The sequence below is a fragment of the Mixophyes fleayi genome, chromosome 7 (genome assembly GCF_038048845.1).
Source record: "Mixophyes fleayi isolate aMixFle1 chromosome 7, aMixFle1.hap1, whole genome shotgun sequence".
In the NCBI taxonomy this organism is placed as follows: domain Eukaryota; kingdom Metazoa; phylum Chordata; class Amphibia; order Anura; family Limnodynastidae; genus Mixophyes; species Mixophyes fleayi.
The window spans coordinates 86,116,641-86,142,121 of NC_134408.1; the positions used below are offsets into that span (position 1 = coordinate 86,116,641).

Below are 25,481 nucleotides of genomic sequence, written 5' to 3' on the forward strand. Positions count from 1 at the left end.
CAGTGTCTGTGAGTGGAGGGGAGAAGACAGAGCAGAGAGGAGCAGCTTCATGCAGGTAAGTTAAAGAAAGGCATGGGGAGGGGTGGGGAGGTAAGCGCAGCGGCGATTTTTAAAGGGGGGGGCAGCGGCGATTTTTAAAGGGGGGGGCCGCGATTTTCACACGGGGGGGTGGCGATTTTCACACGGGGGGGGCGGCGATTTTCAGACTGTGCCTAGGGCGCCAAGGACCCTAGCACCGGCGCTGGCTATAGGCAACATCTCCACTTTTAAAACCCGCCAAAAAAACTTGCAACTTGATACAGTTATCCCCCCCATGTGTAAATAAATTAATTTGCTGCTATTGTGTTGTGTGCGGAGTTGAGAAAGGGGTCTGAAAATATTATATGCTTTAAAAGAAAAATGGTTATTATATAATAATTTATGACTCCAAAATTACAAAGATTACTAATCAGTGTCTAGTCAGTTATAAAAAAAACAAAACTTTTAAAACATCATCATAGAGTCTTCACACCATTAAAAAATGCAGCTTACACCATACCATCTGTTATACTCAAGAGGTTTATAATGTGCTTTACAAAGCTGTGTTAAACATATAAACAAACTGTGCCTACTGAAAAAAAAAAATATCGAGTAGGGTCGTGTTACAAATTTAGAATCTATTTATTTATTGCCATTAAATACACAAGTCATTTAACAGGCTGCAAAAATGCATATGTGCAGAGCACTTTGTTGCAAATTCCATATTTATCCTCAATAATTAAACTGTTTCTGAATTTTCATAAAAATTTACAGATAACTATTTACATTTCAAACGTACTACAATGTACTCTTTCAAACTAATGATAACTTATTTCAGACAACATTAGTTGAATGAAATAAACCGGTATGGTTATCACGTACTTGCCAACTCCCTGACATTCAGGGAGACTCCCTGAAATATGGGTGATCTCCCTCACTCCCTGAAGAGTCTGACATTCTCCCTGATGCTGAGCCAGTACAAGATGTGGTTGGCTTCCCCATCTGTGGCATGAGGACACAGTTTAGAAACTGTGTCCTGTGTCCATGTATTGATGGCTATGGAGGTGGCCATTTTCATGGAGACCAAGATTTAATCAAAGACTGACAGATAGGACAATATGACTTCAGTAATGGAGACAGAAATGTAAAAGACACTTCAGTCTCTAGTGATCCATTAGCTGCTTTTCCTTTGCATAGTTACCTACTGACTCCCACATTTCTGGGAGTGCTCCCGGGAGAGCAGGGCAACCTCCCAGTTCTGGTGCAAAAATTGTGTCAATTTAGCCAGCCCCCTAAACGATTGTCACAATTTTGGCCAATTACATCAAGGGGCAGGGCCAAAATGATGTGATTCATCAAGCCCTGCCCCTGCACGCCCACCTCCCCTGGGATCTCCCTGAAGCCAACAAGGAAAAGAGAGCAAGTATGGGTTATCAACATATTTTAGTTAAAAGCAGAACAAGCCAAAGAACAAGATTCTGGGAACCTATGTAAAGAGCAACACTTACAAGTAAATTCTTAAATACAGAGCTCTTTGATTTCAGTAATATGCACATTCTCAAATCATTTATATTTTATTTGGATTTTCCCACATGAATACAGTGTTCTCACTTTGTAACAAGCAGAGATTTCAGCAAATAGCTTAATATACATATGTGAAGCGATTCACCAAACTGAAAAATGAGGCAATTCTTTGTTTATCAACCACAATCCAACTAATTTAAACCTGATGTGAAAACAAGCTGACGTTCACATTTCCAAAGTGACTAAATGTTTCTGTTTTGCAGAAAATAGTACAAGCTGTGGAATTTTAATTACCTAATAAGCAAATCTTTTTCTGTTTGGTAACTACTATTATCCAGATTCTCAGTGGAAAATTATTTAGGCAGGCTGCCATGTCATTGGTTTAGAACTGCTGGGAACACTGAAACATGTGATCCCCTGACAACTAACACGGCATAGTTACAGAATCAATGATTAGACTTCAGAATGACAAAAAATGTTAGCAACATCTTGTCACAAACACAATTAATTTAAAAATAAAACGAGACAAAACAGAGACTACTTACTTAGTGCAGAAAGGGACAGGAATCTCAGACGGGAAGTGTTGCCGTGAGTTTTAATGGTTTGCAGATGCTTGCTAGACTCTGCTAAAGCCTCAGAGCAAAGGATTTCATTGGTAAGGACTTCTAAACTATTTAGTAACATTAGAAGTCCTATTTATTCATTTAGTATGGTTCATTCTCTGGCAGTATTTACACATTACAGTTGGTTTAATGCAGCTGGGTCGATGAGGAAAACAAAATTAGGTTGAATGCATTTATACTTCATACGCACAAATACCTTTTATCCAGTTTACATTTACCAGACTAAGAAAAATAAATGTGTAAATGTAATATATTATATGAAGTAAAGAATATTTACTATAGCATTTGTATTAAAAACAGTATTTAATTAGCATCATTATAATTATCATGTGACTAAAAGTATACAAAAGCATATGTACTTTATGAAATGGACCTGTAGTTAAACAGACGCGCAAATAGCAATATGTCTAATTAGGCATGCATTTTCAACAATACATTCACATGAAACATGGTTTAGTTTAGATAAAAACTTTGAAATAATGCATATTGAGTATGTAAAAAAACTTACATAAGTAGCTTTTTCCACTATGCCAGATGGAAAAGTATATAGTCCCAGTGTCCTGTTGCCCAAAAACCCTCCCTTGAATTTGCATTACATGTTCCACTGCTAAATCCCTTTGATTCAGCTGCCTGTCTTTTTCTGCAGGCAGCGATCTGTTTGCAGTCAAACGAGAAGGACAGAGATCTGTCCGGAGATCATCAACTGGTGAGCTCCAGTCACCGTTTTGATCTGGTCAGCCCCTTCTGTTCTGACGGTGTTTGGTTTTCAATAAACATGGTCTGGAAACAGAACCCACTGAAGAAGCCACAGATTAGTGGTGAAACATGTATGGCACCTAAAATACACTGAATACAGTTTGATTACACTATTTATTGACTTTCACCTACTTTTGTTTTCTAATCTCATTTCACTATATTTTAACATAGTTAATATATCTGCCCACATCACACTTAATATCTAGCCTTGTTCATTTTAAAACATCTATTCTCCAAGACAGAAGAATATACAGGCGCACTTGGACAATTGTGTAGCGTGTTCCTTTAAATCACTATGGGCCTGATTCATTTTTGAACGCAACCTGAACTCAACTTGTACACATGTACGACTGTATTCAAATGCATGTGCATCTGAGTAATACAATTTTGTATGTGAATACGCTAGTCACTTATGTAATAAATAACATTGACAACAGAAATACAACTTTAAAAATATATTTTAATAATTTCTAAATTTGTGTACATTTTTTTAAATATTTTAGCCCAAGACTACATTTTAAGACTAAAAGACTACATTTTAACATCACAACAATTTTCTTTAGGGTCCTGGGATGGGCTACCTGCCTCCCCCAACTGGGGCTACTGGAGTTTTTCCAGGGACTCCTCCAAGGGTCCGTCCAGGTGTTCCTCCCTGGCCTCCTACTCTGGCTCCTCCCAGGGCTTCTGCTCTCGCTACTTCCTGGCTCCCAGTGGCGGCATTGTGTTGGAAGAAATCTTAGTATATTATTATATATCCTAGATATATATATATATATATATATATATATATATATATATATATATATATATATATATTGTGGCAAGAGCCTGCTACTGCTGAAGCACACGCGAACAACTTCTTCTTTTTATGCAGCTTTATTGTGAGGATGGTTAAAATGTATTTGACACCATGTTAATTTCACAGTAAACATGGAGACCCTACACGCTAGCTAGACATAGACCAGCTCTCTCAAGACCAGCCAGCTTCCCCAGCGTTGGTCTCCGTGAACAAATGACACAATGAAACTTTTATACATGATACTCCTCCCCCAGCCTTAGCTTGATGGGCAGGGGACACACCCACCTTCTCTTTAAGAGGAAAACGCCCATCACTGACTCTGTTTGCACTAAAAAGACACACCCTGTCTGTTTGCTGAGAGGAAGGAGCTTTCAAATCTTGTAGGTTAACCAAACTTTAAACTACACATAAGTTTTTACCTGGTTTAACCTCAATCTAGGTGCATAACTGCGCCAATGTTTTATTCTGCTTGTATGCTTTCTCTGCATCTTGTCACATAAATGCCTTCCTTTGTTACATATCCCTCCCCCTAGCGTCTCCAAGTAGGGGACGCGGACTTCGCGAGGAGCGCATATTTTCGTGACAATGCATCTGCATTCTTGTGCAGAATCCCAGGTCTATGTTCTACTGAGAACTTGAAAGGTTGCAGTGCCAAGAACCAGCGGGTTACCTTGGCATTTACCTCCCGGTTGTTCTGCATCCATCGCAGTGGTGCATGATCTGTTATTAAGGTGAACTCTCTGCCTAGGAGATAATAGCGCAGAGCTTCTGTAGCCCATTTTATGGCAAGATATTCTTTCTCCACAGTGGCATATTTTTGTTCCCTTGGAAGCAACTTACGACTTAGGTATAGGACAGGATTTTCTACTCCATTCTTCTCCTGTGACAAGACTGCACCTAAGCCAACACCAAAAGCATCAGTTTGGAGGAAGAACCTCCGGGTAAAAATCGGTGATTGTAGAACTGGAGAGGAACAAAGAGGTAACTGAAGATCCGACCAGGCGGTTTCTGCAGAGTCAGACCAGGTTAATCTATCTGGACAACTTTTTTAACATGTCCGTAAGTGGAGCAGCTCTAGTGGCAAAGTGGCTTACAAATCGCCTGTAGTAACCTACTAAGTCTAAAAAGGTTCTTAACTGCGACTTTTTTTCTGGTCTTGCCTAATTTTTGACTGCCTCCACTCTGTCTAGCTGGGGTTTTACGCGCCCTCGACCAACATCATACCCCAAATATTTGGCTTCTCTCATGGCTATGGCACATTTCCTTCATCAGTTTGGACATGAAGGAAGTACCCTGGTCTTTGAGAATTTCCTTGGGTATTACCAAACGTGTAAACATCAATACAAGTTCTCTAGCTATGGTACTGGACTTTATGTTTCGTAGGGGAATTGCTTCTGGATACCTGGTTGCATAGTCAAGCACCACTAGTATATATTGGTGCCCACGTGCAGATTTTTCCAGTGGCCCCACAAGGTCCATGGCTATCCGTTCAAAAGGAACTTGTACTATTGGTATTGGAATGAGAGGTGCCCTGTACATGGGTTTAAGACAGGTTCAGTGACAAATGGGACAGGACCGGAAATACTTTTTCACTACCATGTGTACCCCGGGCCAGTAAAACCTAAGCAGAACTCGTTCCCGTGTTTTATCCTCCCCTAGGTGTCCCCCACAGACGTATGTGCGCTGCTTTTAACACTAGGGCTACATGGACCTGAGGAACCATTAATTGTTCTACTTTTCCCCCCCGTACAATAGCAACTCTATACAGGAAATTATTTTTGAATAAAAATAAAATAAAATGTGGTATACCTTCTGCAGGCTGGGCGGCTTTCGCTACCCCATTTACCTCAGTCACACTTTTAAAGGCATGTTCCAAAGTGGCATCATTAAGTTGTTCCCGAGCAAAGTCCTGCAGAGGAAACAAAATTGGTATTGCGGATCAGTCCGTATCCTCACTGACAGGCGGGGTGGGTTCATCTGCGACATCACAGACCAATGCTAGTTTGGACTGTCCACATTTCCCCGCAGGTGGATGCTTTTGTGGAACTCCTGCTGTGACTCCCAGGATGGCATTCCAGTTTGGCGGTTCCCAAAGATCGATGTCCAGATGTTGTGGATTCTTAGGCGGTTCCTTTAAGACCGGGCTTCCAACCGTTGCATCAGTTGCCGGCATGTCCAGCCGGATCCGCTCACCAAGGACCTCATTAATCAGTGGGAAGTCTCGCCCCAAAATGAGTGGATATGGGAGTTTAGGAACTAATGCAGCTACCACCATAACGGTTTTGTCTTTGGGTGTGACTGGTAGTATTGTTCTTTCATACTCCTCTGTCGTGCCATGTACGCAAAGACCCTTCACCTTGGGCAATCGAGAAGTTATGGTTTTGGGTAAGGCACAGCTGGAAAGCAATGAAAGTTCACTCCCCGAGTCAACCAAGGCCAGAACAAGGTTTTGGTTAATTAGCACAGTCACCCGGAACAAACAAGGACTTCCTGATGTGGGACTCATGGTAAAACAGCTTGGAAAATCAGGCCCAATATGTGCCACGGAACAGTCCATGGGTTCCTGTAGTTTAGGACACTCTTCCTTAAAGTGGCCTGGCTCACCACATTCGAAACACTTCAGATTAGACAGCTTTGCACCTGGTCCTCTGTCCATAGCAGTTTTGCCATTGGGCCCTGTAGCAAGGATTGTCAAACCTGGCTTTTGGCGTGGCAGCGGCTTTGGCACGAATGCAGGTTCTTTAGTCATTTGCTGTAGCGCACAAAACCTTTCTACCACTGTGGCAAGCTCTTCATAAGTTTGTGGGTCTGATTGCAGAACCCACCTTTGCAAATCGCGGTTCAGCCCCCGGATGCAATGATCTATCGCCAGAACTTAAATAATCCGAGAAGGCAAATTCTCCTCAGGCTGCAGCCATTTCTTTAAAATTTTAGAAAGCTCAGCCACTTGCGCTCTGACCGGTTTTTCTTTATCATAGCGCTGGGCTCGGTCTGGCCCGGAAACTCCAATGCGAGCCAATATCTCAGACTTTAGGCACAAATAATCAGAGGCCCGGCCCTCATCTAGATCCATATAAGCTTGCTGAGCTTCCCCAGTCAGATATGGCGCCAGTCTCTCAGCCCAATCTTTAGGAGGCCATTTTGCCCTTTTTGCAAGTCTCTCAAAGGACACCAGATATGCTTCTACGTCATCAACTGGTGACATTTTCTGCAGAACCGGACCAGGTGGTTCATTTCTGTCATGCCTCACCTGGCTTAACTCTTCCCTTAAGAGCCTTGTGTTTTCCACCTGTGCCTCAGCGATTCATAGCATCTGAGCTTGCTGCTCTTGCTGCGCAGCGGCCACATTCACGAGGGTTATCAGTACTTCCTCCATGTTGACGTCTGCGCGGGTTGGGTAGCGGAAACATGCTTCCCGGAGCATCCCACTCCTGACACCACTTGTGGCAAGAGCCCGCTACTGCTGAAGCACACGCGAACAACTTCTTCTTTTTATGCATCTTTATTGTCAGAATGGTTCTAATGTATTCGACCCTAAACTAGCTAGACATAGACCAGCTCTCTCAAGACCAGCCAGCTTTCCCAGCGTTGGTCTCCATTAACAAAGGACACAATGAAACTCTTATACATGATACTCCTCCCCCAGCCTTATCTTGATGGGCAGGTGACACACCCACCTTCTCTTTAAGAGGAAATGCCCATCACTGGCTCTGTTTGCACTAACAGACACATCCTGTCTGTTTGCTGAGAGGAAGGAGCTTTCAAATCTTGTAAGTTAACCAAACTTTAAACTACACATAAGTTTTTACCTGGATTAACCTCAATCTAGGTGCATAACTGCGCCAATATTTTATTCTGCTTGTATGCTATCTCTGCCTCTTGTCAGATAAATAGATATATATATATATATATATATATATATATATATATATATATATATTGTAACAAAAGGAGGCATTTAGCTGGCAATATGCAGAGAAAGCAGGGAAATAGAGTAAAACATTTGTGCAGTAACGCACCTAGATTCAATGTAAAGACTTATGTATGAAAAGCAATAGTTTAAGTTTGGTTAACTTACAGGATTTGAAATCCTTCCTCTCTGCAAACAGACAGGGTGTGTCTGTCTGTTAGTGCAAACAGAGCCAGTGATGGGCGTTTCCTTTTAAAGAGAAGGTGGGTGTGTCACCTGTCCATCAAGCTAAGACTAGGGGAGGAGTATCAGGTATAAAAGCTTGTTTGTATCACTTGTTCAGAGAGACCAATGCTGGGGTAGCTGGCTGGTCCTGAGAGAGAGCTGGTCTATGTATAGCTAGCGTTTAGGGTCTCCAAGTATTGCTGTGAAATCTGTACCGTGTCAAAACATTTACCATCCTGACAATAAAACTACATAAAAAGGAAGAAGTTGTTCGCGTGTGCTTCTGCAGTAGCGGGCTCTTGCCACAATATATGTATATAATCTTGGGGTTCAATTTAAATTAGTAAATCACACACATGGAGCATTACTCCACCATTGGCTAAATATAAATACTTCTACACCACTTGCATATAGACTTGACCTAGGAGGTGTATTAAGATGTCACTATCCTAAACTGAATGTTATCACATACTAATATTGAAACATCACTATTACATAGCAGACCTCTTACTTTTTATGAAGCACCATTACTATCTATAATACTTTCTCTTCTACATTAGGATATAACTACATGGCTTAGATCTGTGACTTGATCACTGATAAATAACTTTGGGTATAAATTTATTTAAAGCAAATAGCGCAGGACGCTTATTTATATAATTGCCAATGCACTTATTTTTGATATTGTGTATATTGTGAGATAGTAAATCGTTATCTCTGAGACCAGGGTAGAAAAGTTGTTTTTTCTGTTTACCCTTGGTAAAGGAAATACCTTATTTCTGATTTATAGAGCTGATACAATGAGCCTTAGTTTAGAAGATCTGATGTGTATTATGATGTGGGGAAATGATTTGTTAGAAAGTTAAACCTGTTTTGGGAATGTGTATTCTGCAACTGTTGGAACAAAAAGGTCTAATGATAATCAGGCCTTTTGATGTATCACTTGGAGACAGGAAGGTATAATTTAAAACGTGCTGCTACAATTTCTGCGTCTAAAGCAAAGATTCCGGACATCACAGCGTTTCTAGAATTTCACAGATAAATGTAAATATCGTTAGCTTTGCAATGCATGTAAATCCATGTTTTGGTAAGGAGTTAAATCCTGATTCTTAAAATAGCCTGTGTCCAAATCTGTATAAAATGCACTGACTTGTACACTGAAATGTATCATTCTGATGTTCCATCTGACCTGACCACTGATACCTTAAATCAGTGGACCTATCCTTGTCAGGACACTTGAGCGTTAAACATCACTCTGCTTCAACATTTTCTTCAATATTGCTGTAAGCCTGTGACCTGCCGAATAGACCCTAAAATCGAATCTGTACTCCGACTGTCTGAGGTTTGGACCCAAGCTTTTCCAGTGCCACCGCTCTGCCTGCTACCCATGCAGCTCTCTTTAGTGTAATAGGCCAGGGAGGATCCATCCACAGCAACCCGGATCCATAGTAAGAGGTCCGGAGTTACCAGTCCAAGTGTACCAGCACAGGAGTACACTAGCAGTGACAGTTACCCAGAAGGAACGTGGTTCTGAGCGCCATAAAGGAGTTCAGTGGTGGCAGCATTGTAAGCCCCTCCTACTGTGGCAAGAGGGCGCATTTGGGATAACGAAAGGGAACGGTGGTAAAGTAAGCCCAGCCGGTTCCCAGCAACAACCTACTGTGGTGGTGTGGCTAGCGCTTTACAAGTTCTATACCGTACTGAAACCCCCTCCCTCCCCATTCTTCACATTCTGGCTTTGTAAGGATCTTTATGTAATGAGCCTCCATAGAATCACAGTACTTCCAATGCAGCTATCACATGCTAGCTGTATAAAAATAAGCTGGTTATTGAAATAAAACTCACTGAAACAAATTGAAACCTAATTGCAATGGTACCATCCTTATCACACTGCCCCTTCATCAAAGAGCCATCCCTGTATCACACTGTACCATGGAGCCATCTTTACCATTCCGTGCCGTTATTACAGAATCCAATTTACAGGCGGCAGCCAGTTCCAAAACAGATGGTAAGTCTGGAGTATCTAGAAAGGAATAAAGGAAACACGGCGCCACATAGTGTATTACCACAATAGGTTAGGCAGCAATGAGAAGGTAAGGTGTGCTGAAATAGATACACATTTAGAAATATTATACAACTCTCCAACAAGAAAGTAGAACCAGAATGGTGATTAGATATATGCACACGTGTAAACACACTAGATCCAATCCCACGGAATAAATCACCAACAATAATGTATCTGTGTACCAGATTATAGAACTTTAAAGGCATATTCCAAAATTTAATAATAAAAAGTAAGTATCATATTTACATAAAATATGGTATAAAATTCATGTAAATGTATCTTTATGGTACTCATCTGGGATGCATTCAGGTACGTTGGACAATAATCAGTCAATACCGAATAGGTCTACACGCAATCCCACCACATTAATACCGCATAGTCCAGAAACGGGAAATAGTATTCCTCTAGTATTCCTCAACGCATTTCGTCCGTGAAAACAATGGACTTCATCAGGAGGAAAAAAATCATACCATACAGAGAGCATTCCTATGACCACCATACTATACAGAGAGCATTCCTATGACCGCCATACTATAAAGAGAGCATTCCTATGATCGCCATACTATACAGAGAGCATTGCTATGAGAGCATTCCTATGACCGCTATACTATACGGAGAGCATTCCTATGACCGCCATACTATACAGAGAGCATTCATATGACCACCATACTGTGGAGGAGTGTCCCGTTGCAGCGCCCATGAAGAGGGCAAAGATGGATCCTGCTGCTGTGCCCGTGAAGAGAGTGAAGAAAGAAAAGAAAACATGTTCACCGTTCCTGCGATCCAGTGCCGGTGAGTATTTCTCCTCTTCTTCGGCAGGTCCGGGCAGCAGTGTGCTCGTGAGCAAATCAGGGATCACCTCCCCCTGCTGGCCAATCGGCTGCCGGATGAGTGGACCAATCCTGGCTCACCTCCAGCCATTTGAATTATTAGCGCCGCGGCGAGCCACTGAGCGCCATTTTCTCAGAAGTCCGGCGGAGCAGAGAAGACACCGTGGAACGTCCGAAGAAAAGAAGAGAGAAAACACCGGCGAAGGTAGTAGGGTGCCCTTGTCAGGGCAAGGAGCTACCCTGCCACAAAGCGCCAGAGACGTCAGCAGGGAGCCCTTGGCCCCCGCCCAGAAAACAGCCGCGCCAAACAGGAGAAGAGGCGCCTCCGGCTGCAGGGTCTGGAAGACACAGAGAAGACGTCGGGGACAAGTTGAGTATCCTGCGCAGAGCAGGTAAGTATACTCTGCGTAGTTAGGTCGGGCACAAGGCACGTGGGCACTGTCGGGGACTAGGCCCATGGCTACTGTTAGTGGGCACAAGGCCCTGATGCAGGTAAGTATAGGTAGGCACTTGTAAGGGCACAAGACTGTAGTCAATTGGGCATAAAGCCCATAAGTAGGGAAGAATAATGGCACAAGGCCCTAGTTAATTGGGCTCAGAGCCCATAGTCAAGGCACAAAGCCCTAGGTAGCAAAGGGCACAAGGCCCTGTAGTTAGTTGGGCAGAGAGCCCATAGTCAGGGCACAGGGCCCTAGGTAGCTGGGCGTAGAGCCCATAGTTAGAGGGGCATAAGGCCCCTACTAAAGAGGGCACCAGGCCCTGTAGGTAGAACAGGCGTGAGCACCCTGAGCTACAATAGGGCACAGGTCCCGGAGTTGTGTAAAAAAATCTAGGTGATAGTCCTAGGCAACAGTTGAGCAAAAGGCTCCTGTTACTGCTATACAGCCCAGCTGGTTAGATAGCAGAGGCAAGTGTATTCCGTTGGCAGCCTTCCAGATACAGAAGCAGAGTCTTATTACGCCTGTGTGGTGAAATACTGTATTGTGCATTGTGTTTGGTTGTGCTGTGTGTGTTTATTTACAGGTGCAAAACATCAGGCCCCCATTAAAGGTAGGCTCTTGTTTCTGACTGTAATCCTGTAATAATCTGTGTTTGTGGGGACAAGGGGTAGATAGAGCACACACGTAGTGAGGGTTAGGACACACAGTAGTCTTCCCGTCCCGTAGGTCCCCAGGGTTACAAAGGAATTCCTGAGGCAGTGATTGGGCACCTCACTGGGAGTGCAGCACAGCCCTTTTGAATTCCAGGAGTCAGTCCCGTGGTTCCAATTGGGTGCCCAGTCTGAGTTCCGACAGGGTCTCTGGTGGTTCCAGATTGGGCGGTGTTCCACTTGGGTGAAGGCGACCGTCTCAAGTTCCGGTGGTGGCCACTGGCTTTTCCAAGCGGAGGCTGCCACTCCGGTGGCGCATTGCTCAAGTTAGCCCCGGTCGTGCAGGAGGCGACTGGTCCTTGGGATTCCGTGAGTGACCCCATAATGAGAAGATAGATTTCTCGGTACGACCTGGGTGAGGGACAGGGTCAGCCCTCCGTAGAACGTGATCACCGACCGGTGTTCCCCGTATGTAGAGGGAGGAGGTTTAGGGAGTACAATACACCAAGTTTATAGCAAAGTTCCATTACCCATCAATTAGTTGTTTGTTGTAGGGTCGAGGCGCCTGTTGTTAGCTAGTGCCAGTTGTGTGGGTGGTACATTCTAGACTCATTTGTAGTGTAGAGGGCGGCTGTGTTGTTTTCTGTCTTCCACAAGTGACGGAGAGGAGCAGGAGAGCAGGGACCGGAAGTCCATTTCTGTTAGGCACGGCCTTAACGTCTGTTTCTTCCTTAGAGGGAAGTGGAGTGAGGGGACAAAGGTTCGGTTGCTGTCTGCTGGGATAGGAGAGCGGCTGGGATGACTCAGAAGTGGACGGAGGGTGGCCATCGTTTGGAAGGTAAGATATTTGTGTGAGTCTGTCCTGTTCACCTCGGGCGTTACAATAGAATACAGAGAGCATTCTTGTGACTGCAATACAGATACCATCCTAGTGACCCCATACAATACAAAGAGCATTTTTGTGAAATACCACCCCCCTCTTCATGAATTAACCCCTCTTCAAAATTGTTAACTCTAGGATCATCATAAAACCTCTATCAACATTAACTCCATCATCCAGTTTAATCCGTAATTCCCAGATCAAAAATTAATTTCATTTGTATTCATTAAACCCCCTCATTACCTTCTTCAGTCTCATCAAAACACTGTATATGTGTGTGCCCAGAGTGCCTAACCCTGTATGTGTGTGTCCAGTGTCTGTACCAGTGCATGTATGCCTAGTATCTGTACTTGTGTGTGCGTGCTCAGTGTGTGTAACTGTAGTTTCTGAAAAATGACTTACCATAAGATGCCCAGGGACAGCACAGCATGGCCTTAGTGCAGAGGAAGTATCTGGATCCTGGAATGTTGGAGGCCCTATTTTGAAAAAAAATCGGTACATGAAATTTAGAAAACTCCAAACAGCTCCGGTGTTAAATCAATAGCACCCACATTTAATAATTAGCCCCAACATTAAAATAATATTATTCCTATTTAATAAATAAACCTATTTCCCTCCCTCTAAACAGCTCCAGCAATAAATAAAATAGCATTTATATTTAATAAATATAACCATTTCCCACATCCATCCCCGGAATTAAATAATTCCTATTCGCATTTAATAAATAGCCCTCCTCACCAAACTCAGCCCCAAAGTTAATTAATAGAGCCAAACCACCCCAGCATTAAATTAAAGGTCCCGTCACCTCATCTTAAATTAATAGACCCCACTAATAAAAAGTTCCATCAGTAAATTAAATTGACCCCCCATCACCCCACAAATAAAATAGTACCCATTAAATAATTAGCCCCCACCTAAACGCCACCATTAAATTAATAGCCTACCTCCCACCCTTGTACTAAGACACCCAACCTCCCTCCCTCATATTACACATTGTATTAATATACCCCCCTTCCCTCACATATTATGGCAGCATACCACCCCCTTTCTCTCATAAAGCATAGCAGTATGCAGCACACATCCCACCCATAATAGCAGCACACACAACTCCCTCTATCATAGCAGCACCCCCTCCCCCTCACCACCCTCTATCATACCAGAACACATTCCTTCCCCTCTCCACCCTCTATCATACCAGTACACATCCCCCTCTCCACCCTCTATCATACCAGCACACATCCACCCTCCATCCCTATCATACCAGCTCACATTCCCCCCCACCCTACCCTCTATCATACCAGCACACATCCCCCCCTTCTCCCCGCTCTATACCGGCCTCTATCATACCAGTAGACATCCCTCCCCTTGGTTACCTTTGGTTCTATCTCTTGTGATAACCAATTGTATAAGTATAGGTGTCAATGAGCTCCTATATCGCCGCTGATGGCGTAGTCGTGGTGGGCGGAGCTTGAGCCACGCATATTGTCCGCTAGCATTCCACTGCTGTTTACATGCACCAAACGTATGTGCAGATTATGATATGAACTGGCTGAAAGCCAGGGCATTTCAACCAAAGAAATTGTCTTACATGTGGCATTTGGCAGAGAGCATTACAAATCAAAAGAATACATGTGCTCACAGGACAGCATAGCTGAGAAACACAGAGCAGTGAGTCATTGCAGGCAGTGTCCAGTTGTGTGGGTGTGGTATTGGTCACAAGCTCCACCTGAAGCAACGCATTCTGGGTAAAGCTTTATAAGGTTCAAGTCTGTAATAGCTCTCTTTCGATCACACCACATACACACTTGGAAGCTGGGGACTTCTCTTACACCTGGAGCCCACAGGACATAACCACTCCACAGTAAGCTTATACATTATCTGTCTGTAACTTTTATCTTCTTATATCTGTCTGTATTGCATGTATTTCTATTAACTTTCTTTTGAATCTTTTACCTTATATGTATTCTGCCTGCAACTTATAATTATTTTGCTTGCACATATATGTAAAGTTTTCCATTTAACTCTCTGAATCTTTAAGTAACCTTTTCACATATACTTTGCATAGGCTAGCTTCTCAGGAATGTTTGCTATTTACACTACAATGAACTTCCATCCCCCTCATCTCTTTCTCATCCTATATGCTAGGTCTGACCACATGTTACCCACACAGGCACTATGCAATCTTCCTGTATCACTCTCTCATTTATCTTATATCTTTCTCTCTCTCATTTAATCTTTCTTTATCTACCACCTAAACCCATTTTGTACACATTTAAACATACACTCTTAAAACACATTCTTTCTCTCTCTTGTTACATCTATACACACAGAACACGAAAGAGCAATACTGACCATATACTCCTATACATTTCTGTCTTACAGCATATACACTAGTACGTATAAATATATATATACACACACACACACACACACACACAACAGAATAGGATAATACTTACTTCTGAGGTTTTAGCATTGTCTGTTTAATCTATAATGTATTATCTGTATTTTATGTATGCATTTATGTACTGTATGTTTGATTATCTTTGTAAAGTAAAAGACTTGTATCTTTATGCCTGCTTTGTATGTTTAGATAACTGGAATGAATAGGATGAATGGATGTTTATATAGATAATGCAGTATAGTGAGGTAAATGATAGATTGGTATTTATTTAGCGATTAACACATAATGGTGGGCTATTTGACAGTGGAGGTCAATAGATGTGTGTAATATTTAGGCGGTACATATATATATATATATATATATATATATATATATATAGCCTTGTCAAAGACAGAGATCGCGTAAGTCGCTCTTACCGATTTCTAATTTGGGATGCGCAAGCATAACAACTGGGATACCTTGTTTATGGTTGGCATGGTATTAGGTGAAACCTCAAAAGGTTGAGTGAAATAATGCCTCTAAAGTACATCTGAGATGGCACGGGTGCGTATTATTCGACGTGACTAAAATAGTCAAAAAGGCGCAAATTGCATTATATCCCAATAATTAATGAGATTGGTTATTAATAAGATCAAAGACATTTGATCATATCATTATTATGGCGTATCCCAGGATCGTATTACAATAGGTGGTTGAAGAAAGTTCAATGATGTGTGCAAAAAAACACACTGGCGAGCACAGAGTTCAGAAGGGGGGAGGAGCAGGGTCATGGCTGCCATTTTGGATGTGACGGGCGGCCGTGAGTCTGATTCAGAGGTCTGTCAGGTGTCAGTAAAAGAGGCAGATAGCGGGGGCCGCTGCGCCCTGTGCGACGGCACAGCCCGCACCTGCCTAGTTACGGCTCTGCATGGGACTCCTCATCAAGTGGCAAATATATAAATTGATTCATGTGTGACAGGAAAGCCCACAGCACCACCTTGAGCACATGAATTAAAGTGGGCTGGGACAATCCTGTCGCGATGCCCACTGTGGTCTGGAATGACCCAGATGCACAGAAGTGTAACACAGCCTAGAATTTGGTCAGCGGTATTGCAGAAGGGATTTTTTTACAGAGCTCCTAGGTCACTCTGTACAATGTGCAAGATGTTCATGATGACATTAAGTGGAAGCCTGTAGTGATGGATCACCTCAGGATTAGACTACCCAATGAGACCGACTCGTGGTCTGAAGACATGATCCCTGGGCCAGTGATGGTGTACCAGTTGCTGGTTTAGGAGGAGACGACCCCTGTCAACCTCCAGATGAATTTCTTCTGCAATGTTTGGCTATATATAAGAAAGATAGAGGGGAAAGAAAAAAAAATACATTTTGCATTGTAGATTTTTGTATCCCCTTTGAAATTACACATTATAGACCAAACATACTTACAGCTAACAAACCTTGATCCATGCTAATATTTTAAGGTTTTATTGTGTTAAAAAAATAAATATAAAAATCAGTATAAAAAAGCGTGTAATGTTAGTTTTAATAAAAAGAAATCAATTTAAAAACAAAAGTGTAATTCAAATGTATGCAACTAGGCATAAATGAGCATACCATTTTAATATATAAAATCGCTATGCTAATATATACAAGTACGTATATACATTTCTAAAAGTATGTTGCAAATGCTTTAAAAGGTCAGACAATTTCCAATATCTACATAAGCTAACATATGAAATACTTTTATAATAAAATAATATCATGTGAGTTTCACCTACCATGTGAAACTAAATAGCACAAAGGTGTCCCTCTGCCATACACTTATATAGTGTTGTTTAATGAGATGAGTGTTGTCAGGTGTGCAGGTGAATTGTCAATAATCTCATTAGATTGTGCAAAGCAATGCAGTGTTTTGCTATCATTATTATCCATCAATTATGCCTGCCCTGGGTGGGTGAAAACATTACGTCTAAAAAGAAGTGTACTTCAGAGTATGGCAGAAAGGGAATGGGCTGTGTTCACCTGCTCCATACCACCCGCGTTTTGCCATTCAAGTCGTAGGCAGTGGTAAGTGTCATTTGCGTTCAGGCATGAATTGCATTAAATTGCATTCATTGGCAAAAGTCCTATTTTGGTGCATGTGCAGTCTATTTCACTCACCATACGATACTCAAATGGACTTACGTTCTAAGCTGAATCAGTCCTTAAGTGCCTAAACAGAATGCTGCTTACCTATTTGAATTTTGCTAATGCACAAAGAATATAAACCGATTAAAAAGATGGAAAAGCGTATGTCTACAACTTAAACCAACGATATAATAAATAGGTAATATTTAAATAACATTTTAAAATTACCCAAAGTGCGAGAAAAAAATAATCTTACATTCGTTGCCAAGGTTATTAGAGAACCACATTTATTAAAACATACAAACATGGGCAGCACAGTGGCTCAGTGATTAGCACTTCTGCCTCACAGCAGGACTCATGAGTTTGATTCCCGACCAGGGCCTTGTCTGTGTGGAGTTTGTATGTTCTCCCTCTGTTTGCGTGCCTTTCCTCCTACATTCCAAAAACATACTGGTAGGTGAATTGACTGTTGACAAAATTAACCCTAATCTTTGTGTGTGCATTAAGGAATTTAGACTGTAAGCTCCAATAGGGCAGGGATGGAGGTGAATGACAAATATTCTTTGTCAGCACTGTGCAATTGGTAGCAGTAAATAAATAGATGTTGATAAAACCACAATAGAAAAGTATGTACACTTCTCCAGAAATAATGTAATCATTGCTTTCAAAGAAAATGATGTCATCTTAGTTCCAGCAAATAGCCTTAGGTCCTGATGACACAGGACCATAGTGCTGTTACAATTTGTCTGTTAGAAAACCATCTATGTCACAAAAGTTGAAATAAGAAACTGATTCAATGGTTTGATCATGGCAACTACAGACATGAGGGACTTGGAAGATTCATATCTGTTATGCGTCAGGGTGAAAGAAAGCCAGCGCTTGTTATTGTATCAAATCTCAGTATTCTAAAAATACATCTACGGCACAGTGTAGAATGTGTTCATAGTTACCACTCCATATGGCTGTGAAAAAGTCCTCAAAGAGAGGACAAAACGCGTTGCCAGTATAACTCTACTCCGATCTGTTTAGCAAACTCGAATCATTATTGAATTTACCTGACTCCAAGTCAAAAGGATTGAAGAGACGTATTCATGCGGAACGTATGTTCACTACCTCTGGATGTTATCCGGACAATTAAAAGGTGCACATCTGACTCTATGTACTGAGAATCACCCATGAGTTCAGCGGCAGTGGAGACAGAGAGAATAGGTTGGATGTCTACGCTGTGGAGACTGTAAGTGCAAGGAATTTGCTAAACTCCCTTCCAACATTTATTTTATCAGATTGATTATTTGAAATCTGTCAGTAATTCTGTTCTGCGTGAACCCGATTATTGGGTGCTGTTCATATGAGAGAATTTTTGACTTGGCGTTTATTAAGTGACTTTATTGTGGAATATTGTGGAATAGGATTTCCTGGACCTGAGGACTCCTAAGACATTATACCATCTTAATAAGAGGATTCAGCTGACAGTGTCGGATTGAAATAATATATATAGATTTACCACATTTATATGAATCACTCATATTTTAATATCAATTTATTTTAGTTTTTTATTCTATTTTACTGTTGGATATCTTTGTTTGTTTTGTAGTTATTTATGCATATGTATGTTATCTGATTTAGAGCAATAAATAATTATTTTTATTTTCCCTTGGATATTGTCTACATATTTATCCTCCACTTAAATACTTATTCCTTTTACATTACCATACACCGTGTGTTTCTCCTCTCTGCGCTGTATATCTTCTCTGTAGTTGCGACTCCATGAAAAGAATGGTGTTTACAGATTTCCACTTCAGTGTCTAATTGATCAAAACCTGGTTCTGCTGTAGAACTCTTTAATACAAATCACCACTGTTGCTTCTAATTCAATCACTTCCCAATGTATTAAGGCATTAGCTGATAATGGATATGCCCAATTACACCTACACTTTCCACCTCTAATCCATTTCACACATCCCCACTAACCCCCTTTCCCCATTCCATTTGGTGCTCCATCCCATTCTGACTATTGACCCCATGTCATCCCCTTACATACCATCCCACTCATTACCACATCAATCACACCCTTCCACTTCACTCTACTTTTGCCACATCTAAACCTATCAAAATACAAAACTCTACTCTTTACAGTATACCTTTACATCAAAACATAAACACATTTAAAAAAAACAAAAAATTGGTATGTCTGCGCTGACAAAATCAAACAGCTGCCACTTTTCACTTACATACTATCCATCAACGTATGTACATAAGTATAGACATAAAATATTAGTGAAATAGAATTGGCGCTAATGATCTAATACACTTTTAACATTGCATCAATATAAAAATACTAAATGACTTTAAAACTGTGCGGTGACCGCTGACCATACCTGTCACGGCCGCCGCACAGCATTCAGATGCACGGGGAGGGGGAAAGAGGCTATTTTGTCACCACCGCCGCCTCTCTGCTCCATCTCTTCCCCTCCACTTACTAGTGTCAGTGAGTGGAGGGGAGGAGACGGAGCAGAGAGGCGGCGGTGGTGAGATAAGGTAAGGAGAGACGGGGTTGAGGGGGGAGGAGGGCGGCGATTTTTGCGGGGGGGGGGGGGGGGGGCGCCGATTTTTTAAAAATGCCTAGGGCGCCATGGATGATCTAATACACTTTTAACATCGCATCAATATAAAAAATCAAATGGGTATTTTCATGCATATATATATAAAGAAAAAGTCACACTGTCCAGAACGGATGAAATTTCTGTACTCTCAAATGCTCAAAGTCAGTAGATCCATCAATCCATATATAGATCATATAAATCCAGATGTTATATTCCACCGATGTACATAAAAAATGGATAGAGAACACTTATCAAAATATGATGCATATGTCATTAAAATAATCAAGCACCTTAAAACACCTCAGTGGTCTTAATTAGAACTTATCACCACCATGTGTATTCAATCCACTCCCTTCTATATTTCAAACTTACACAAGAGAGATCTCTGATCCAAACAACTTTGAAAATGATGGATATATGGGGATGTCCTCAATGATGTCAAATCAGTTTTCTATATGTAGAATCTTGATGGTATATCCAGAGAAGAAAAAAATGCTACAGATGGTGCATTATCCAAATAACAAATATTTAATAGATGTAAAACACTTCAATCAATGATAAAACATAAGCGAAATTCCATGAGAGAAGAACACAAAACATAACTGATAAGGTGGGATCCTTACCCTGTGTATGATAGTAATGGGAATGTAGGGAAACCTTTAGTCCCTCTCCGCAGATCGGGTAGCCGGCTGTTTCAACACCACAGACTCCAAACACTCGGGAATAAGTCCACAACGATTCAGCGTGTGTTTCTCCTCTTAGTCACCGCCTCCTACCGACGCATTTCAATTTAAATGAATCTTTATCAAGGCAATATGGTGACAAAGCTTCGGGCGGTACTTAAAGAACTCCATAACCAATCATATGCTTCCAAATTTGCATACGGTTAGCATGGCAACCCGTTTAGACTCGGGTTCACTACGGACAAGTATACAACTATTTTCTTTCAAAAATATCCCATCCTAATACATTTAGAAACATATAATACATCTGCATATTCAATGGTGAACAAAAAAATATAAAATAAACAAACAACAATCCTAAAATCTGTCAGGCATATTTAAAACCATAAATGGTACTACTTATAAAAACAACCTCTCTACTTTCTGAAATGCCTTAAATCAAAGCGAATAACTGTATAGCTTGGAACATAGAATAGTTATATTTTAAAAATACCTGTTTTTTTAACATTCCTCCTCCTTGATGTCACTTAATGTGGGGAAACCTTAGTCTTTTTTAATAACATTTTATATCTCTCCTAAATGAATTCTACTATAAAAACCCACTTAATTTCAAAATCAGAAATTCCAAAAGGTCTAAACTCTGATTTCAAAATTAAGTGGTTTTTATGGTAGAATTCGTTTAGGAGAGATATAAATTGTTATTAAAAAAGACTAAGGTTTCCCCACAGTAAGTGACATCAAGGAGGGGGAATGTTAAAAAACAGGGATTTTTAAAATACAAGTATTCTATGTTCCAAGCTATACAGTTATTCATTTTGATTTAAGGCATTTCAGAAAGTAGAGAGATTGTTTTTCTAAGTAGGGCCATTTATGACTTTATGGTTTTAAATATGCATGACAGATTTTAGGATTGTTGTATGTTTATTTTATATTTTTTTGTTCACCATTGAATATGCAGATGTATTATATGTTTCTAAATATATTAGGATGGGATATTTTTGAAAGAAAATTCATTTGAATTGAAACGCGTCGGAAGGAGGCGGTGACTAAGAGGAGAAACACACGCTGAATCGTTTCGGACTTATTTCCGAGTGTTTGGAGTCTGTGGTGTTGAAACAGCCAGCTACCCGATCTGCGGAGAGGGACTAAAGGTTTCCCTACATGCCCATTACCATCATACACAGGGTAAGGGTCCCACTTTATCAGTTATGTTTGGTGTTTTTCTCTCATGGAATTTCGCTTATGTTTTATCATTGACTGAAGTGTTTTAAATCTATTAAATATTTGTTATTGGGATAATGCACCATCTGTAGCATTTTTTTCTTCTCGGGATATACCATCAAGATTCTACATATAGGAAACGATTTGACATCATTGAGGACATCCCCATATATACATAATTTTCAAAGTTGTTTGGATCAGAGATCTCCCCTGTGCAAGTTTGAAACATAGAAGGGACTGGATTGAATACACGTGGTGGTGATAAGTTCTAATTAAGACCACTGAGGTGTTTTAAGGTGCTTGATAATTTTAATGACATATGCATCATATTTTGATGTGTTCTCTATCCATTTTTTATGTACATCGGTGGAATATAACATCTGGATTTATATTATCTATATATGGATTGATGGATCTACTGACTTTGAGCATTTGAGAGTACAGAAATTTCATCCGTTCTGGACAGTGTGACTTTTTCTTCATATATATATGCATGAAAATACCCATTTGATTTTTTATATTGATGCGATGTTAAAAGTGTATTAGATCATCCATGGCGCCCTAGGCATTTTTAAAAAATCGGCGCCGTCCTCCTGCCCCCTCAACCCCGCCTTTCCTTACCTTGTCTCACCACCGCCGCCTCTCTGCTCCGTCCCCTCCCCTCCACTCACTGACACTAGTAAGTGGAGGGGAAGAGACGGAGCAGAGAGGCGGCGGTGGTGACAAAATAGCCTCTTTCCCCCTCCCCGTGCATCTGAATGCTGTGCGGCGGCCGTGACAGGTATGGTCAGCGGTCACCGCAGTTTTAAAGTCATTTAGTATTCTGTGGCGCCCTCCAGAGCCCGGCGCCCTAGGCAAGTGTCTAACCTTGCCTAATGGGAGTGCTGGGCCTGATAACAGGAACCACCTATCTTGAATCATCCACTTTCCGATGATTACCTGCATATAAAGCATCTAAAGACCACAACCCCTAAGCAACTACACCATGGCAACTTAATTACAGCTCCATGACTACAGGCCTACAATACCATAGCATCCAAAAACAAGCAATGCTCCAAGGTTACGAACACATAAGTATATGTTAGAGTGTGTCAATAAATAGTTGCACTCATATTTGTTTTGTAGGCAAGCTGTAAAGTTGGCAGGTTTTTTGCCTTCAAATCCTGTCTTGTCTTAGCTGCTGATTCTTTTTCGCTGCATGTCTTTTTCCCTTGTAATGCATAATGGAAGCAAGAAACACAGGGAATCGTAAAGTACATTCAAAATATTTAATAACTTTTTAATTTGTCATAAACTCACAAAGGTAAAAACAGAAGTTGACTTTGTGTGGTATGTTGTTCACTGAACCATCCTTCCTCTGTATAGAGTCCTATCTCAGACTGTGAGTCCATCCAGGTAAGCCAGGTAATTATTTCAGGTAAGGATAAGGTTCCAGGCGGTAAAGTTCATAGCATGACCCTAGAGTAGGCATGGCCCAGAGCCTTTTTTTTCACTCTCAGGTAACTTCTTCAGAGGGTATATAATGTGTTTCAAATTATCGCTTAGCCACAGTTGCTATTATTAAACATAGCGGAAGCCTCATCTTCCATCAGTAATAGATAGTAAAGTACCAGCAGTAGTAGTACTTATGTCTAATAATATGCAAAGTAGTAACAGTCCACCGAAATGTCAGGTTAAAACACACACATATATATATATATATATATATATATATATATATATATATATATATATATCGTGCCCGAAGCATTTATTTAGGAATTATAGGCGAAATATTAAAAAAAAAATAGTGAAAAAAGTAAGTATATAGGTGTTTTAACCTGATATTTCTGTGGACTGGAGTGCCCGTGCTTTCCAACTCTTTTCCTTTGATCTATTTTCCATTGTTCCCGTTGGAGGTGCACCCCCTCATGAGACAATATGATATACTTAAGTGATATTTAACGCTTGTATTTTTTGGCATATCATTAATTAATGAGAAAAGTCCGATTCCTTGTGCAAGTGATGTCTTTTTTACCTTAAAGCAAAGTAGTTACAGTAATGTCCATTAATAAACCATTTTCATAAATGTATTAACAGTCGGAATAGTGCCCAGTAATATGCTAGCAGTGTCGCAATACTCACTAATAAGCCACTAAAATCAGTAATGTCCCATTATATATCAGCATTAGTTGTATTGTCCAGTAATAGGTCAGCATTACACAATTACCCAGTGCTAGCTGTAGTGAATAGTAACATGCCAGCGTCATAAGCTTCCATAGGTAGTAATGCCTAAACATAGGGTGTCAGTACTCATTACACTGTTACTACCACTGACTCTTTTTCTCCTGATTCTGCAGATATGAGGGGGTTGTGCCACTTGCGATTAAAAGTAGGAGATGCATTGTGTATTTTATACAAAGTGATGGGGACAAGGAGTACCACTTCGGCAACATAAATACCATCCCCACCTCAAATACTCCCCTACTTGATAAGTGGAGGTGAAAGAAAAAATCAAAAATAAACCGGTAGGGAACTGGCTCCATGAAGTCTGGAGGCCTTTTCAGATGCTCTTCCATTGATGCAAGTTCAAGACACGCTACCTCTAAATAGATACATGGGTTGTTTTTACCTATATTGTAGGGGTTGCCTAAATGGTTACAAATAATTTATATGCAAAAAAAAAAAACCAAAAAACTAATTGTAAAATTAAATCCTATTTCTAATGTTCTAGTAAATATACAGTACTTCAGAAGCTATAGAGGAATACAAATAAAAAAAATGATATTAAAATTAACTTAGTTACGAACAACATCGCAGAAAGATTGTGTTTTATTGTTATTTGTTGTATTTCATACAATCAAAAGAGAGTTATAAAAAAATGTGACCTCAACTGGTGTATTTGGTAAAGTGCTTCACTGGTGGAAGACATAATTGCACCTGTAATTAGCAACATGATATATTTTGGTGTAGCAATTCACAGGCAATTCATTGTGATATCAAGGAAAAATGAGAACCCGAATGGGTTAGAATGCTTTTAAACGTCAGACTTGCAATTGCACAACAGCATTTTACTGTAAGGGTTAAACTTTTCCCAGAAATTTAAAAGGGGCCTATGATATGTAGGGGGAGGGGTTTTGCTGCTCATACAGAGAATAGATCACTGACAGTTTTTCTCTTCTCCTCAGGATTTTCCAGAGGATAGACCTGTGCAGAGACTACGTTTTATTCAATTACATGCTTTAATTTACACTTTTGACTGTTCTTGAAACCTTTAATTTGTTACAGTGTATTGTCTTTTCCCCTATTCATTCCTTTCTGTGGTATCCTGTAAATTTTTCCTTGCCCTCAAACTTTCTAAATTCCCATCGCTTTTTCTGTCCCCTGCCCTTTAGGCTATTCCCCTTATTTTGTGCCCTGTCACCAGCCCTTAATCAACTATGCCCCATTCACGCCACAATGCCATTGTGCCGGCCAGGCTGCGGGAGTCTTCCCCTGCACGCATTCCCCCCCCCCCCCTACTCCCTTCACTTCCTACTGCCCCTAGACGCGGACGAGCAAATAGGAGGTTAATGGCGACGGGCGTGGGATCTCAGATCCCTCGTGCGATACGCCATTCCAGACCTTCATCCCAGGGCAGTGGCACTACCAGACATGGTGACCACCCCCTCACTTCCCCGCATACCTTGGCGCCAGTAGTCAATGCGCTGGAGGTCCCCGCGCATGCGTGCACACCCACAGACGTGATTAGCTGCAGTTCCC

The 25,481-nt window shown here is 41.0% G+C and overlaps 1 protein-coding gene and 1 long non-coding RNA gene across 3 annotated transcripts in view; both read right to left on the bottom strand.

Moving 5' to 3' along the window:
- GULP1 (GULP PTB domain containing engulfment adaptor 1) overlaps positions 1 to 25,481 on the bottom strand; it is a 918,177-nt gene that overhangs the window by 660,354 nt on the left and 232,342 nt on the right. The gene's annotated exons all lie outside the window — the stretch shown is intronic.
- LOC142097851 (uncharacterized) lies at positions 24,534 to 25,475 on the bottom strand. The gene is made up of 2 exons (XR_012678266.1): positions 25,405 to 25,475; positions 24,534 to 24,926 (listed from the first exon to the last, which is right to left on the bottom strand). It is a non-coding gene; the product is annotated as an uncharacterized LOC142097851 (long non-coding RNA).